Source organism: Crocuta crocuta, unplaced genomic scaffold, assembly GCF_008692635.1.
Source record: "Crocuta crocuta isolate KB4526 unplaced genomic scaffold, BGI_CrCroc_1.0 scaffold16, whole genome shotgun sequence".
NCBI lineage: Eukaryota > Metazoa > Chordata > Mammalia > Carnivora > Hyaenidae > Crocuta > Crocuta crocuta.
This window is the reverse complement of record NW_027531893.1, coordinates 1,052,931-1,067,471: the sequence shown is the minus strand read 5'-3', so window position 1 is coordinate 1,067,471 and position 14,541 is coordinate 1,052,931. Positions and strand designations below refer to the sequence as shown.

The 14,541-nt window shown below is 38.6% G+C and overlaps 1 protein-coding gene across 3 annotated transcripts in view; it reads left to right on the top strand.

Annotated features, from left to right (window-relative positions):
• Positions 1-14,541, top strand: part of ASB15 (ankyrin repeat and SOCS box containing 15) — a 55,291-nt gene that overhangs the window by 4,582 nt on the left and 36,168 nt on the right. For all 3 annotated transcript variants that reach the window (XM_077773272.1, XM_077773271.1, XM_077773270.1), the window contains exon 2: positions 4,962-5,060. The gene's annotated coding sequence lies outside the window, so the exon portion shown is untranslated. The remainder of the gene's footprint in view (positions 1-4,961; positions 5,061-14,541) is intronic.

The window sequence follows — 14,541 nt, the reverse complement described above, 5'->3', positions numbered from 1 at the left end:
AGATATGAAGGAAGGATCCAGTCATACAAAAACTAGCTAGAGTTCAGCAGAGACAATAGTAAGGATCAACGTATGAGCAGATGAATGCCGTGACAGGTGTGTGGCTGCGGTGGAAGGGTGACCTTCTGCACAGCGAAGGAAATAATCAACAAAACAAAAAGGCAGCCTATGGAAAGAGATAAGATATTTGCAAATGACATATCTGATAAAGGATTAATATCCAAAATCTATAAAGAACTTTTCAAACTCAAAACCCAAAAAAACAAACAACCCAGTTAAGAAATGAGCAGGAGATATGAATAGACACATTTCCAAAGAAGACATCCATTTTGCTAACAGACACATGAAAGAATGCTCAATGTCACTGAACATCACTCTATCACTCAAAATAAATAAATTTTAAAAATAAATAAAAGAGTGATGAAAGAATAAATGTAAAGGGATGCTCACAGAAGGGACTGACAGGAGGGAAATGGACATGAACAACCAGAGTAATGACACAGAATTGGGAGGGGCCTCCAAAAATTCCAATTAAAACTATACAAGTCATTATAAAGATATCTTAGTGGAATTTTTAGAAATGTCTTTTAGTTTACAAATTTCAAAACTTCCTTTAAATATTCTATTAGGGTCCTGTATATGAATCCATATGCTTTGAAAAGCTGAGTAAATAATGGTGGAAACTTTTAATATAAACTTCATGGTCCACCTAGCTTTAATTCTCAAGAGCTCCATTATTTGCAATATATAATATTATGCCGTTTATAATATGTAATATAAAATGTAAGGGAAAATAGTCTCAGGGATCTTCTCACACATTCAAGCAACGTTATTCTGTAATAGCAGAGGTATTAGAAAATATCCCAAACTGCCTCTTTGTTTTCCATAGAAAAGTCCATTAAGAGGACTTCATAAGCCATGCAGTGAACTCTCCAGCAGGTGGTGATAAAGAGACATATGTAAATGACAGTCCTGACAACCTTATACCATTGAGGGAATGCAGAAAAAAGTTTTTTAAAGATTTTTCTGGCAATTTCACTTGGTAAGAAACATAGTAAGCGGTAAAACATAAAGGAATTTGGTTTAAAATACCTCATATACAGACAGCAAGAAAAAATCTTGTCCAGGAATGGCTAAGACCCCAAAAGAGCCAATCAGCCACTTAAAGTCATTACTAAAAACAGTAAATAACAGGATAAGGAGGTCTTAATTATATGCCTTTATATGCCATTAGAATGCTATTGTATGCATTTTTAATAGTTGGTGAACGTATGAGATTGACTTAAGGGGCAGTAAAAAGAAGGAAGGAAGAAAGGAGGATGGTCAATATGCCACTGTTAGCACCTGGGGAAGGAAGGTAGCAGAGAAAAGGAACAGTCTGAAGAAAGGCTGATACTGTTACTAAAAATCCAGCTGAACAAGAAATGGAACCGGCACACCCACAGTAGCTCAGGGCGAGTAAACAAGGTGGAAAAGGGAAGATAAATGGAATTCACATAATAGCCTAAAAGCACAGCTTAGCTCTGATAGTTGGAGAGAACATGGTGGGGAGACCCTGGAAGAATCTGAGAAGCAAGCACATTAAATATAGTTGATTTCTCTGTTCAATTACAAGGAAGAGGATGCAGAAGAGAATAGAAGTGTGATGGAAATGTCTTACTGTGGGTGACCTAGACAATGCGCAGTTAGAAGCAAATAAAGACTGCTGTTATTATGTTTTTGTCTAAGAAAAACTGCATTCTGATGAGATATAGGATTAAATCCTTGTCAACGGTACGGAAAGCTTATAACTATTGCCATTATCGTGGGCGGTAGCGCTTTTCTTCAGACCACCTCACCACACTCGCAAGTCTCAGTCTCTGCCTTTCTAGAGAGCTGTAGGGGCTACCCCCGGCATACTGCGCTAGTCAGCGGTCACGTAATGCCTTCTGGACTGGCTTTTCTCTCTGGGAGATTCTAGGCAGGAGCAAGGAAAGCTGTATATAGTAAGAAACTGACCTCCTATGTCCTCACTTACTCCAGCAGGTACACCTCCTCACCTCTACTCCATGGCTTGATGCCACCCACCTTGACACATTACGGTCTGAGCAGATATTAGTTCCCCAAGAGACAAACTGCAAGGGAGATGCCAAGATGTTTCTCCCTCCCTATTCTTAATTCGGAAGAATCAGGGGGTTTAAAAATCTTTATGTTGTTAGCCCTGCCCATTTCCCATACCCACTAGCATTTATATATATTTCTTTTTCTCATGGGTATACCTCTCCCCTATGGTCTTCTCTTCCAAATCATTGTGAACTGAAAAGGATTCTAGGTAAGAATACTGCTCTTCAATTTCCCAGCTTTATGGCTCATGCAGAGCTTGTCTGGATCTTGGCCAAGATCTCCATCTGTGAAGCTCACAATGGTTGACTTAGGTCGTCATTTCCTGACAGGTGGTTCATGAACCCTTAGATGTTCAAGACTGCATTCTGGGGCATTCAGGTCAAGACAAGATGTAATGGTATTTGTTTTGATTTATATTTTTAGATAGTAAATTAACATCTTTAAATTTTTCCTATTAATGAGACACCTGGGCGGCTCAGTCAATTAAGCATCTGACTCCTGATTTTGGCTCAAGTCATGATCTCACAGTTCATGGGATCAAGCCCTCATGTGGAGCTCGGTGCTGACAGTGTGGAGCCTGCTGGGGATTCTCTGTTCCCCCCTCCACCTGTCCCTCCCCAGCTCACACTCTCTTTCTCAAAATAAATAAATAAACATCAAAAAAAATTCCTCTTAGAAAAAAATATTCAAAAGCCTCCGACTACACAGCAGATAAATATGTGCTGTGCTTAGTAGGGGGTCAGATATCACACCTGCACATAGAAAGTTTTGGCAGTTTTGACTGTTTAGAATTAAGTTGTTTTTCATTGTGGTCAGGATATTGACATTTATGTAGTCAGGGTACTGAACACTTTCCTTACCGTAAGGATCTCTCATGTTGCCATTTTTTTAAGTTTATTTATTTTGAGAGAGAGAGAGACAGAGCACATGTGGGGTAGGGGCAGAGAGAGAGGGAGAGAGAATTCCAAGCAGGCTCCACACTGTTAGCATAGACCCTGACTCAGGGCTCAAACTCATAAACTGTGAGATCATGATCTGAGCCAAGATTGAGAGTCGGGCTTTTAACCAGCTGAGCCACCCAGACATGTTGCCATTTTATAGCCACTTCACTTCTCTCTCATTCACTCCCCTTCACCCCTGGGATCAGCAGCCTGTTCTCCATCTCAAGAACGTTCATAAGTGAAATCATACAGTAGGTATGTAACCATTTGGGATTCACTTTTTCACTCAGAATAATTCTCTGGAGATGCATCCAGACTGTTAGATGTATCAATAGTTTGTTCCTTTTTATTGCTGAGTAATGTTCCAGGGTATGAACGTACCACTTTGTTTAACCACCCACTTGTTGCTTTCATGTTGGGGCTAATTACAAAGCTGCTATGAACACTTACAGTCAGAGTTTTGAGTTAACTTAAGTTTTCATTTCTCTGGTATAACCACCAGGAGTGTAATTGCTGGGTCTATGGTAATTTCACGTGTAAGTTTTTAAGAAACCATCAAACTGTTTTCCAGAGTGGCTGTATCATTTTACGTTTGTACCAGCAGTGCAGGAATGATCCAGTGTTCCCCATTCTTGCCAGCATTTAGTGTTGTCACTATTTTTTGTTTCTAATTTTAGTCATTCTGACAGGTGTATAGTGATGGCTCATGTGCCTGTAATTTCCATTTCCCCAATGGCTTATTGATGTTGAACATCTTTTCATGTGTTTATTTGCCCTTTGCAAAGGGTCTTCTCACCAAAAATAAATGTGACTATGTGAGGTGATGGGCAATAGATGTATTAATTAACTTGACTGCAGTAATCATTTCACAATATGTACATATACCAAATCATCACATTTACCTCTTTAACTATATCCAATTTTGTCAATTATACCTCAGAAAAACAAACAAACTAAAACATTACCAGCACACCACTAAATTTTGAAAGAGTTTAGTTTCTGCTTCCTTTTTGCTAATTTTGAGAGCAGAAAACATAATATTTACTCCTTGTACTTTCCCACAGCACTTTGTAGAGAGCTAGTCATAAAGCAGGCATACCTAACAAGTACACGTAAATCAAACCATAGATTGTTAAAGCACTGAACTGAGGGGATTATCAGAAATTATAAGTGATGGAAGAATCTTGGATTTGAGAATCATAAAATGTTCTCTTTCTTTTTTACCATCAATATTCTGGTTTTAGCTTCAGCATTTCAGACTTAAAGATCGCTGAAGGGAAACATGCTCTGAAGATGTGTTCAGGAGGTTATGCATAAGCTATTCTCTGTTCTTCATATGGATGTTTTCATCTTTAAACCTATATGGCCTGAGGCTGTGCTATTTGATTTATATTTGTGTTTTTAGTGATCTTTATTTACTCTAGCAGTTCATTTTTTTAAACATTTATTTATATTTGAGAGACAGAATGAGCCAGTGTGTGAGTGGGGGAGGGGCAGAGAGAGAAGAAGACACAGGATCTGAAGCAAACTCAGACTCTGAGCAAGCTGTCAGCACAGAGCCCAACACGGGGCTTGAACTCACTAATTGTGAGATCATGACCTGAGCTAAGGTCGGACTCTCAACCAAGTGAACCACCCAGGCGCCCCTCTAGCAATTTATTCTTAAAGCTAGGCTATTAATTCCTTAGCCCACTGTATTTTGTTTAAAAGATCTTGTAGCAAATAACATTTTTTTCTTGAAGAATGGAGTCATGCCTTATCCAGTAATGGGCAGTTTATACCATGTTTAAGTGCTTCCATTTCACTGCCCTACTCAGTACTCTCTATTCTATTTTATTTTATTTTATTTTATTTTATTTTATTTTATTTTATTTTATTTTATTTTATTTTATTTTATTTTATATTTTTCTATTTCAGCCTTGAAGACTTTATTGGATTCTCATCCTACTCCATTAACTCCCACCTCCCAGCTCTGTTTATGACACAAATGGGAGAAAAATGTGGATGGAGAGAAAGGTAGGAATGAATGTGTGAAATTGATCCTTTTCCTTAACCAACAAGTTAGGTTCATTTATGTGTAATGATATATAACACGTATATTCGCTCGGATTTTTGTAGTTTTTAAAGATATCTTTTCCTATACAGTAATCTTTTATTTTTTTATGTGGTTCTTCATATATTTAGAAAGGCTTGTATTTTTTTATTCAGTGATGGACTTTATATTTGTGATATTACATAATTCTATTGGTTACCAATTTTTTAACAGTTCCTGTTAGTTTCCTACTAGGAACACATTGATAAAATAGCCATGTTCAGATCTCTGTGACTAATATTTTGAACTTCAGTGTATGGCTTTCATATATCCTTAGTAAATTCCATTGTTCAATTTTATTAGCGTTGCTAGAGCATATTGAGATAATTTTCCATTTTGGTAAAAACTTGTGTTCTATGTTATTTCTAGAGGTGTGTTTCACTATTATTTTGATACTGAGAAGCACTATCACCCTTCTAGAACCAAGCACTATGTTTTACATCAAATAATTCCAGAAATAACCTGTTTTCCCTTAAGAGCTTTTAGAAAACTTCATGCCCAATATTTTGTTCATTTAATACAGGCAACCCCATCACAATGATATATACAATTGTATTTTAGCTCCACTATTCAGATCTATTTTAATTCATGCAATTTTGTCATATTCTATTTATCATTGTAACTCACCTATAATTCTTTCTGCAATAATGCTCTACTTACAGCTTTTGAAAACCCCAAAATTTGATGCTCATAGCAATTAATTTAAAATGTTAATAAACACATGGAACTTCTTGAACAATACAGTTAAATCAACATCAAACTATTATTTTCTTTGGTGGGGACCCTGGGTGGCTCCGTCACTTCAGTGTCCAACTTGGGCTCAGGTCACGAACTTGCAGTTTGGGAGTTTGAGCCCCGTGTTGGGCTCTGTGCTGACAGCTCAGAGCCTGGAGCCTGCTTTGATTCTGTGTCTCCATCTCTCTCTGTTCCTCCCCTTCTCCGTCTCTCTCTGTTCCTCCCCTTCTCACACTCTGTATGTATGTCTCTCTCTCTCTCAGAAATAAATAAACATTACAAAAAATTAAAAAATGTTTTCTTTGGGTGTAATTGAACCCTAAGAAATTGAACCCACTAATTTTTTCTTTATCCATGCTTCTTTATCTAACCCTGTGGTTCCTAGGTGAGTTTCTTTCAAAGGCTTTGTGGAAATTATGACCTCTATTTACTAGCTAGTGTTCTTCGTGGGAAAAAAAAAATGGCAAGCACAGTACCTTACATATAGAAATTACTTCAATATTGAATAAATAAAAGGATACATGAATGGTAAAATAAGGTTCAAAAGATAAAAGTTATTCACAATCCATACTGAATGATTTATTTGTCTTAATTGCTCATACACTACCTGCTTATATTTTACATCAGTTTAAAAAAATCATCACATTTAACCATCCAGAGTCTCCTGATGCCTTTCTCATTCTCTGTCTTGCTCCAACTTTACCAGCAATATTTCTGTCATCAGCACTGGATGTGTTTTAGTCTCTAGGAAATAATTTGCCTTGGCCTAGATATCTGTTTTTTACATATTTGCTATTCTCCTGCTTATACCTCTCTTTCTCTTTAGAGAACTTTTCCTTATGTGTTTTATTTTATTAAGTAGGCTCCACACACAGGGTGGAGCCCAACATGGGGCTTGAACTCACGACCCTGAGATCAAGAGTCAGATACTTAGCGGACTGAGTCACCCAGGAACCCCAAAGGACTTTTCTTCAAAAAATTATCTCTAGATTGTTCTCATTCATTCATTCATTCATTCATGCCTGCATGTAAGCTCAGTTAATTCGAGGCTTTAGTGTTCCTGACATAATCATATGGTATCTGCCCGTTTAATATCAGAACTCCAGAAAGTTTGCTATGAACTACAGAAATTTCATTCAATGCCTCATCCTTTCCTGTCTCAGTGAAGCCTGAGTGTGCATGGTTAGAATTTTCCATCCTACAGTCCACCCTCCCTCTTGTAGATATTCAGGCAACTGAACCATTGCTATCCATAAACTTTATGAAGACTTATTTCTCCTGTTTCCTATCTGCCATATCCAGTTTTCTTTTTTTTTTAATTAATACAAATCTGGGATGACACAATTTATATACAAGATGTTTTACATGCAAAGGTAAGAAACAAGAAACAGCATTAATAGTGTTATCCAATATACAAAAATGTGGGTCATATTTATTTTACCAATTAGATCTGAATACATTGATTCCATTGTAACATGTTTTCCTTAATAATTTCAAAGCTTAATTGGGAAAAAATCTTAGATAAAAATATCTTGTTAGAATTAAAGAAGAAGGATCTGAACTTTATTTTTTAAATGAATATTGTTAAATTTCTACATTGCTATAGAGCCACTGCAGAGATTATAATAGCTATGTTTGTTCTCTGAAGTGTTTTGTTATTGCCACTTCACTTCATGCAAAATAAATTCTCTATAAATATTCTCAGAAATATTCTGAATGGCTTTTCTACTTTTTTCCTTCTACTTAATTTTTGTTTAACTTTAGCCTAAGGGCCTAATAGATAATCATAGCCCAAGTGAAAGTTAAAAATTAACTCTGAACTAGTTTGCCACCTGCCTCTACCGAGGGATTTGCAGAGTTATAACTTGTTCAGCTCCTGGGAGCTGAGTTAATTATGGCAAATCACACTAATTAAATTATTCACTAGGTCTTGATGAAAAACAAATCTATTATGTTACAGAATGCATTGCGGATTTGCCTTACGACTCCCAGCTTGTCGTTCCCTGGGTTAGGAAATGCCTCTTTAGACATTGAGTTTAAGTGAGAACAGTACGGTGAAGCTGCAGATTTCTCTTGATGTTCTTTGGGCCCCCAGGCTTTTAATTCCATCCCCATTTGTTGTACAATTGCTTTGCGCAAATCCTACGTGTTACACCCTGTGTTACAGATAAAAAAACCGATGTAAGAAATGTACATATAGAACTATACTACAAGGCAAACAAAAAATATATAATTGGAAAATAAGGAAGAAAAGGATATGGATTCTGATGAGTGGAGGTGGAGAGGGAAGATTAAAGCTGAGTTTTAAAAGAGCAAAACGTCTACATGCAGAGATGAGGAGGGCAACAAAGGGCATTTGAAATAGGCGACAGCATGACTAAGACGCGGGGCGGGGGAGGAAGAATGTACGTAGCCTGTTCAGAGAGCACACAAGTTAGGCTAAGGTAGCAGGCGAGTTCTTGAGGTGCGCGGCACACAGTGCTCCATACGTTTTTGGTTTAGCTGCTAACTGAGCTGCTTGAATCATTGAGCAGAGCAGTCATTCAGTCAAACTTGCCAGGCACGGGGCAGCTCTGAACTTGCCTCTGTGCAGGAGCTTGTCGGTAGTGAGAAGACACTGCATTACATTTCTTGCTCCAGGATGGGGATGGAAACAGTGATCTGACCTGTAAGCACCTGTGCGCACACACGCGCACACACACACACACTTTTGGGGTGTCTTCCAGCGTAGGGGCGAGTCGGCCTGGGTTAAAATCCTAGCTCTGCCCCTTACTAGTTATGCGAACGTGGGCAATTTACTTCCTTCCTAAGGCTCACTTCCTCCTTGAGAAAGGACCATGATAACATAACACCTACTTTGCAGGAATGATGTGAGGATTAAATGTGAGTTAATGCACACACATTAACCAGGACTGCATCACACACCACCTTTGTGCAATTTAGAAAATTTCAACCCTCTCTCCAGATAGGTACAACCTTTTGCCAGGGCACTCAAGTCAAATCAATGATGAAGACATTTTCAGTTCCTTGGTGCCTTCACCAATCACCCCTCTGCAAGGTGAAACCTGCACAACTGTCCGCAGAAAACCAGGAGAAAGGACTCAGCATGATGCTTTGCTCTAAGAAGATCTCAATAAATATTGGCCATTATTGTACTTGTTAGGCGGCAAACCGCTGCAATACCCAGTGTTGAGGCTCCGTCGGAGACTACCTGGTTAAGCCAGTTATAAACAGACTGCTGTATTCACAATCCGCCCCTAAGTCTCAGTAAAGCGTTCAAAATACAGTCACACACGCCTGTGTGACTCTCCTCCCACTAGATGGCGCTGTCTCTCAACGGAGGCTCAGCTTCGGCTTGTTTGGGTGGAACTGATCTCCGTTTAGAAACGGCCTTTATTTACCAGTAACTCAATCGATAGCCAGGTGGTGTTTGTCTTCCACAGGCTTCCTTCAGCTCTTTGTGGAAGAGGTGTTACATCTCTCTCAGAGCTTCCGTGTTCCACAATATACTTAAACACTGCTCCAAGGAAATGACTCTCCCTAGATGGTAGAAAGCGTCTGGAGGGCTGTGAGCCACTGTGAAGAAAGTCCATAACTTCCTCTTTGAATCCAAAACCGGAATGGCATCAATAATTAATTTACCATGTAACAGCCTCACTTTCCCGTTTGACCACCCCGGCCTTGTTACAGTGAGAGCAAGGCAGGACCTGATCATTCCACTGTGTGGTTATAAAAAGTTATTCTCCAGACACCTAGGCTGCAGGCCAGGGGAAGGAATTCTGCCCAACTTAAGTCCTAAAGCTATATTTTCATTATTTCTATCTTCCTCTTATTTTCATTTGTCTCATTCTAAAAAATTTGTGAACTTCACTACCCAAAACATAGGTTTCTGAGAAGTCTTTCAGTTGAACGTGTTTATATCACATTCTGTGGATAACCTGCTACTTAAAGAAGTTACTTAATAAACCACTTTGCAGAAAGTAAGTTTTCTTTTATTACTGTTTAAGTTCAGGTGTCAATAGACCGTATCTACTTACGTATTTTTTCTTTTTTGTCATTCCTAAGTCTGACAGATTTTTGAGGGAAAGGTATGAGACTTCAGGGTATTTTTCAAAAGATTTCTGCAAACCGTTTAAGATGGTATAAATGAACTTTTTAGGTAAAGCAAATGGATCGATTAACGAACTGAAAAGAGCCTTTTCTGACATGCTTTGTGGGCAGTGCAGGGGTGGACGTGGTGCTGCTGCTGCTCCTCCACACACATTTGTGAACAGAGCACTTCCTGCCCCATTTGGAACAAAACGTACATCTCAGTTTTAATGGTAAAATATCTGCAAAACGAGAAGAGGGAAGAGAAATCATCGAATCGGATCATGACATTTTCCTGCCTAAAATGCTCCCGTGGCTGCTTCTTGCCTCTTGCCGTGGTTCTCAGACTTGGGACACCTGGACAGACTCATTCCACAGCATTTGAGGTTGTGGCTTTTCAGAAGGGAAGATGCATGAGATGGGGGGGGGCGGGGGGCTGTATTAACAGTATCCAAAGGGAGGCTGTGTTCAAACGTTCAGACTATACACACAGCCTTTGAGATTCTGGTAGCCCAGTTAACGCCAGGGAGCAAGTCCTTTTAACTCCACTGCCCTAGAGGAAAAAGTAAACTAAAACCAGAATTTACCAGGGTGCCGGGGTGGCTCAGTCGGTTAAGCAACTGGATTTGGATTTCGGCTCAGTTCATGATCTCACAATTCGTGAGATCGACCCCGTGTGAGGCTGTGCTGACAGCACGGAGCCTGCTTGGGGCTCTCTCTCTCTCTGCCCCTTCTCTGCTCTCTCTCAAAATAAATAAGTCTGACAGATTTTTGACCAACTAAGGGAAGTTTTCATCCTTCCTCCCATTTTCCTTCAGAGCCGTGTGCATGTTCTCTGCCTGGAATGCCTGTTCTTTTTTAGATTATCAAAAAAAAAAAAAAAATCCTTCTCATCCTCAGCTCAAGTTTTTATTTTCTCTGTGACACATTCTTTCTCTCCTCCTGAAAACATCACCTTCTTTGGGCCATCTCTTCATCATCTCCATCAATTGAGAGTAAGAACTGCCTTGTCTGATATTATCACTGTACATGGCACATAGCAAATAAATCCATGCCTAGTGAATAAATGAATGCAGTACTATTCAAAGGGAATTACATTGCGTTTGGGTTGCTCAGTAATGCTGGGGAAGGATGGTGAAATAAACCAGTGCAAATCTGGTTTATTTAAGGGTTAACCTATTATAGCCTGTTTTAAAATCTAAGTCAGATAGAAGGGGAAGGACTGGCCAGCATCCCACACAGAAGTATCTTAGCAAAATCTGAAACCTTAAAAGTAAGGAACGCTCAAGCTATAGAACAGAAAATGATAGTGCTATAGATTCTTAAATGGGAAACAGCTCATCTAATTCCAGACCTCATTTTAATATTCTAGCTGAGACAGGGATGATCCAGAGAGGTAAGAGACTGACTCATTTCAAAATGTCTTAGCCCTTTCAGCTCTCAGGCCATGGGGGGAGCTGTCATGAGGAGTGGACTCTGAGAAGCTGCAGGTGAGGGCAGCAAAATTCCAAACAGTTCCAGAAGTCCTCACATGCAGTGGTCATCATGCTCAGGTCCTGCCCTCCACCTCGCCCACTTGTTCATCCTGTGTTGGGTGGTTTTCTAAGGAATTGGTAGAATTGTAAATTCTACTTGAATGTCTATTTATAACCGTGTTTTATTCTAAAGCGGTTGCTGGTATAAACTTTCAAAGAACTGGTTTTTATAAAGCCACATCTCTAATTCAAACAACAAACATGGCTAACAAAATGAGCTGAGAGGGCTTTTTCAGAGAGAAAAAGTATAGGAAAAGGAAGTAACGTCCCAGATTTAGGGAGCTATGTATGCGTCCTACAATCCCCTGAACATACGACCACTGTGTCTCTTCTTCATACTGAAAAGCAAGGAAAGGGAGAGAGAGATGGGAGATCACCGAAAGGAAGCCTGGATGGTTCCCGAGATGATTTTGGAATAGAAAACAAACCTAAAGGTTGCTAAGTCCAATGGTCAGTTTTTAGTTCTTATCTTACTTGACCCAGCAGCAGAATTTGATACAGTTGGTCAGTCACTCCCTCCTGCTGCAAATATTTTTCTTCCCATGGCTTGCATTCTATCCTGCAGCTTCGGTTAACCCCAGGGCTCATCCCTTGAATGTATTTATTTTTATATCTACTGGTATTCATTTGGTGAGCTCATCTAGCCTCATGGCTTTAAATATCACTAATTTATTTCTGAAGCTCAGTCTTCCTTCCCCCCAACCCCCTCACCCCACATACATGGACGCATACTCACCTGCCTACTTAACTTTTCCTCTTGGACATTAATAAGTATTTCAAGTTTTACATGATCCAAACTGAGCTCCTATTCCTCCTTTTTAAAACTACCCCTTCTGGAAACATTTCCATCTTAGTTAATGGTAACTCTATATCCTTCCAGCTGCCGAGACTCCGTCCTGGCCTCTCTTCTCACAAACCCAACACCCAGTTCAAGCCAATACTCATACAGATAAAAACCCCTACATTTTAGAGGGTAATGTGTTTTATTTATTTCTATATCTTGAACAGTATGTCTGGAAGAACATAACACTGCTCAGAAAATACTTATTGAATAAGGTAATGAACGATTTTGAGACTAATGAGTACATGTTTTTAAAAAAGATTTTTCCTTAAAAATAAAGAGTTTGGTATGTCAAAGCACAAAGTTAACAATCAGGAAGGAAAGATATAGATCTTCATTTGACAATGAATTTCTTATTCTAGATCACCCATACATGCAGTTCCTATACTTGGCAATATGTTAAAATCACCTGCAGGGTCTTTCTATCCTGATGCTCAGGAATTACGACAGAGTATCTGGGGGAAGTGCCCAGCTATCAGGATTTTCTAAAGCTCTGCAGCCAATTCCAATGGGAGCCAAGCCTGAGGACCACTGCTGTATAGGAATCATGCTTAAAGTTAGTGTTTACATACTAATTACTTGTTCTAAATGTTTCATAGTGGAATCTTACTCTTTTTTCTTCCCTAATAAGCTAATCTATTCTTTTTGGTAAGGTTTTCAACCACTCAGCATGCTAGCACTGTGTACAAAAAGTAAAGAATGCAAGAAAATCAACCTAAAATTGTCAGAACACATATAAGTGTTCTGAAAGGCAGCTAAAATAAAAATACAAGAGGGTTAGCTTTCTATATGCCAGAAATAACCATTTTAAATACACTGGGGACAAACAAATCTATTCACAAAGAAATAAAAATTATAAAATACTAAAGGGTATTTAAGAAATAATCAAGACTTAAATAAAAGACAAACTATAGTGCTTTATACAAATTTAAAAGAAAATTTTTGAATCAATTGAAACATACTGTATTCCTGCATGGAGAGATTAAACGTTTTAGACATGGTCAATTCTTCCCAAAAGAATCTAACCTTAGCATATGCCCAGTCACAATCCCATCTTGACAAGATGATTTAAAAAGTCACCTGGGGCGACTGGGTGGCTCTACTGGTTAAGCATCTGACTCTTGATTTTGGCTTAGGTCATGGTCTCAACGGTTGTGAGATGGAGCCCCAACTGGGCTCTGTGCTGAGTGTAAAGCCTGCTTGGGATTCTCTTACCCTCTCTCCCTTGGCCCCTCCCCTACTCACATTTTCTCTTTCACTCAAAATAAATAAATAAAAAACAAACAAAAAAATTCACCTAAAAGATATTAAAAAGAAAAATTAGGAGAGATGACTTTCCCTCTCGAATATCACACCATTCTATACAGCTATAATAATCTAAATAGTGTGGTTCTAATGAAATAAATGGATATAGGAATGTGTTAGCATTTTCTTGTGTTTTACAATTGTGGGGTTAATAGTTATCTCAACAATGAACTCAAATAATCTATTGTACTTGAATTGTGTACCAAGTCCCTCTCTTAGAGATTTATTTTTTTTCTAGTTAAATTTAGTGAAAAATAAACTGTTTAGCCTTGTTAAGTGGTTAAAGAAACATTTTTTTTAAACAGGAAAGGATATTTCCTCCTTATTCCCTAAATTTAGGATTCCCTAAATCCTAACTTGGGAAGCACTACAATTAAGCCCCCAAACTGATCCATTACTTGTGAGGATTCATATGTGACATAGTTGTTACCCACTATTGTCATGTTTATTTTCTTCATAAAGTTACCACAATTTATTTTCTCACTTATTTAATATTTACTTCACCAACATAAAAATAGATTCCTGGTAGATCACTGGTGGCCCAGAGAATGGTCCCAGCTTAATAAAATATTTGCCAAATACAACCTTGGTGAGAATCCAACATTCGTCTACTTCTCTGGGTCCTACCATTTCTGACTTTGTAAGACGCTCCACAGCCTGTGAGTCGGATCACTGTTATCTCCCACCCAAAGTCCCCTTGAAAGTATTTGCTTACACTGGAACTGGATGGTCTAGATCTTCAGGATTAGGAAATTACTCAAACATTCCATGCTGCATAAAAACACATTAACAAACCTGAAAACTCAACTTGATTTTAATATTAAAAAAATTTTTAATGTTTATTTCTTTTTTAGAGAGACGGAGAGAGAGAGAGCAGGGGAGGGGCAGAGAGAGAAAGGA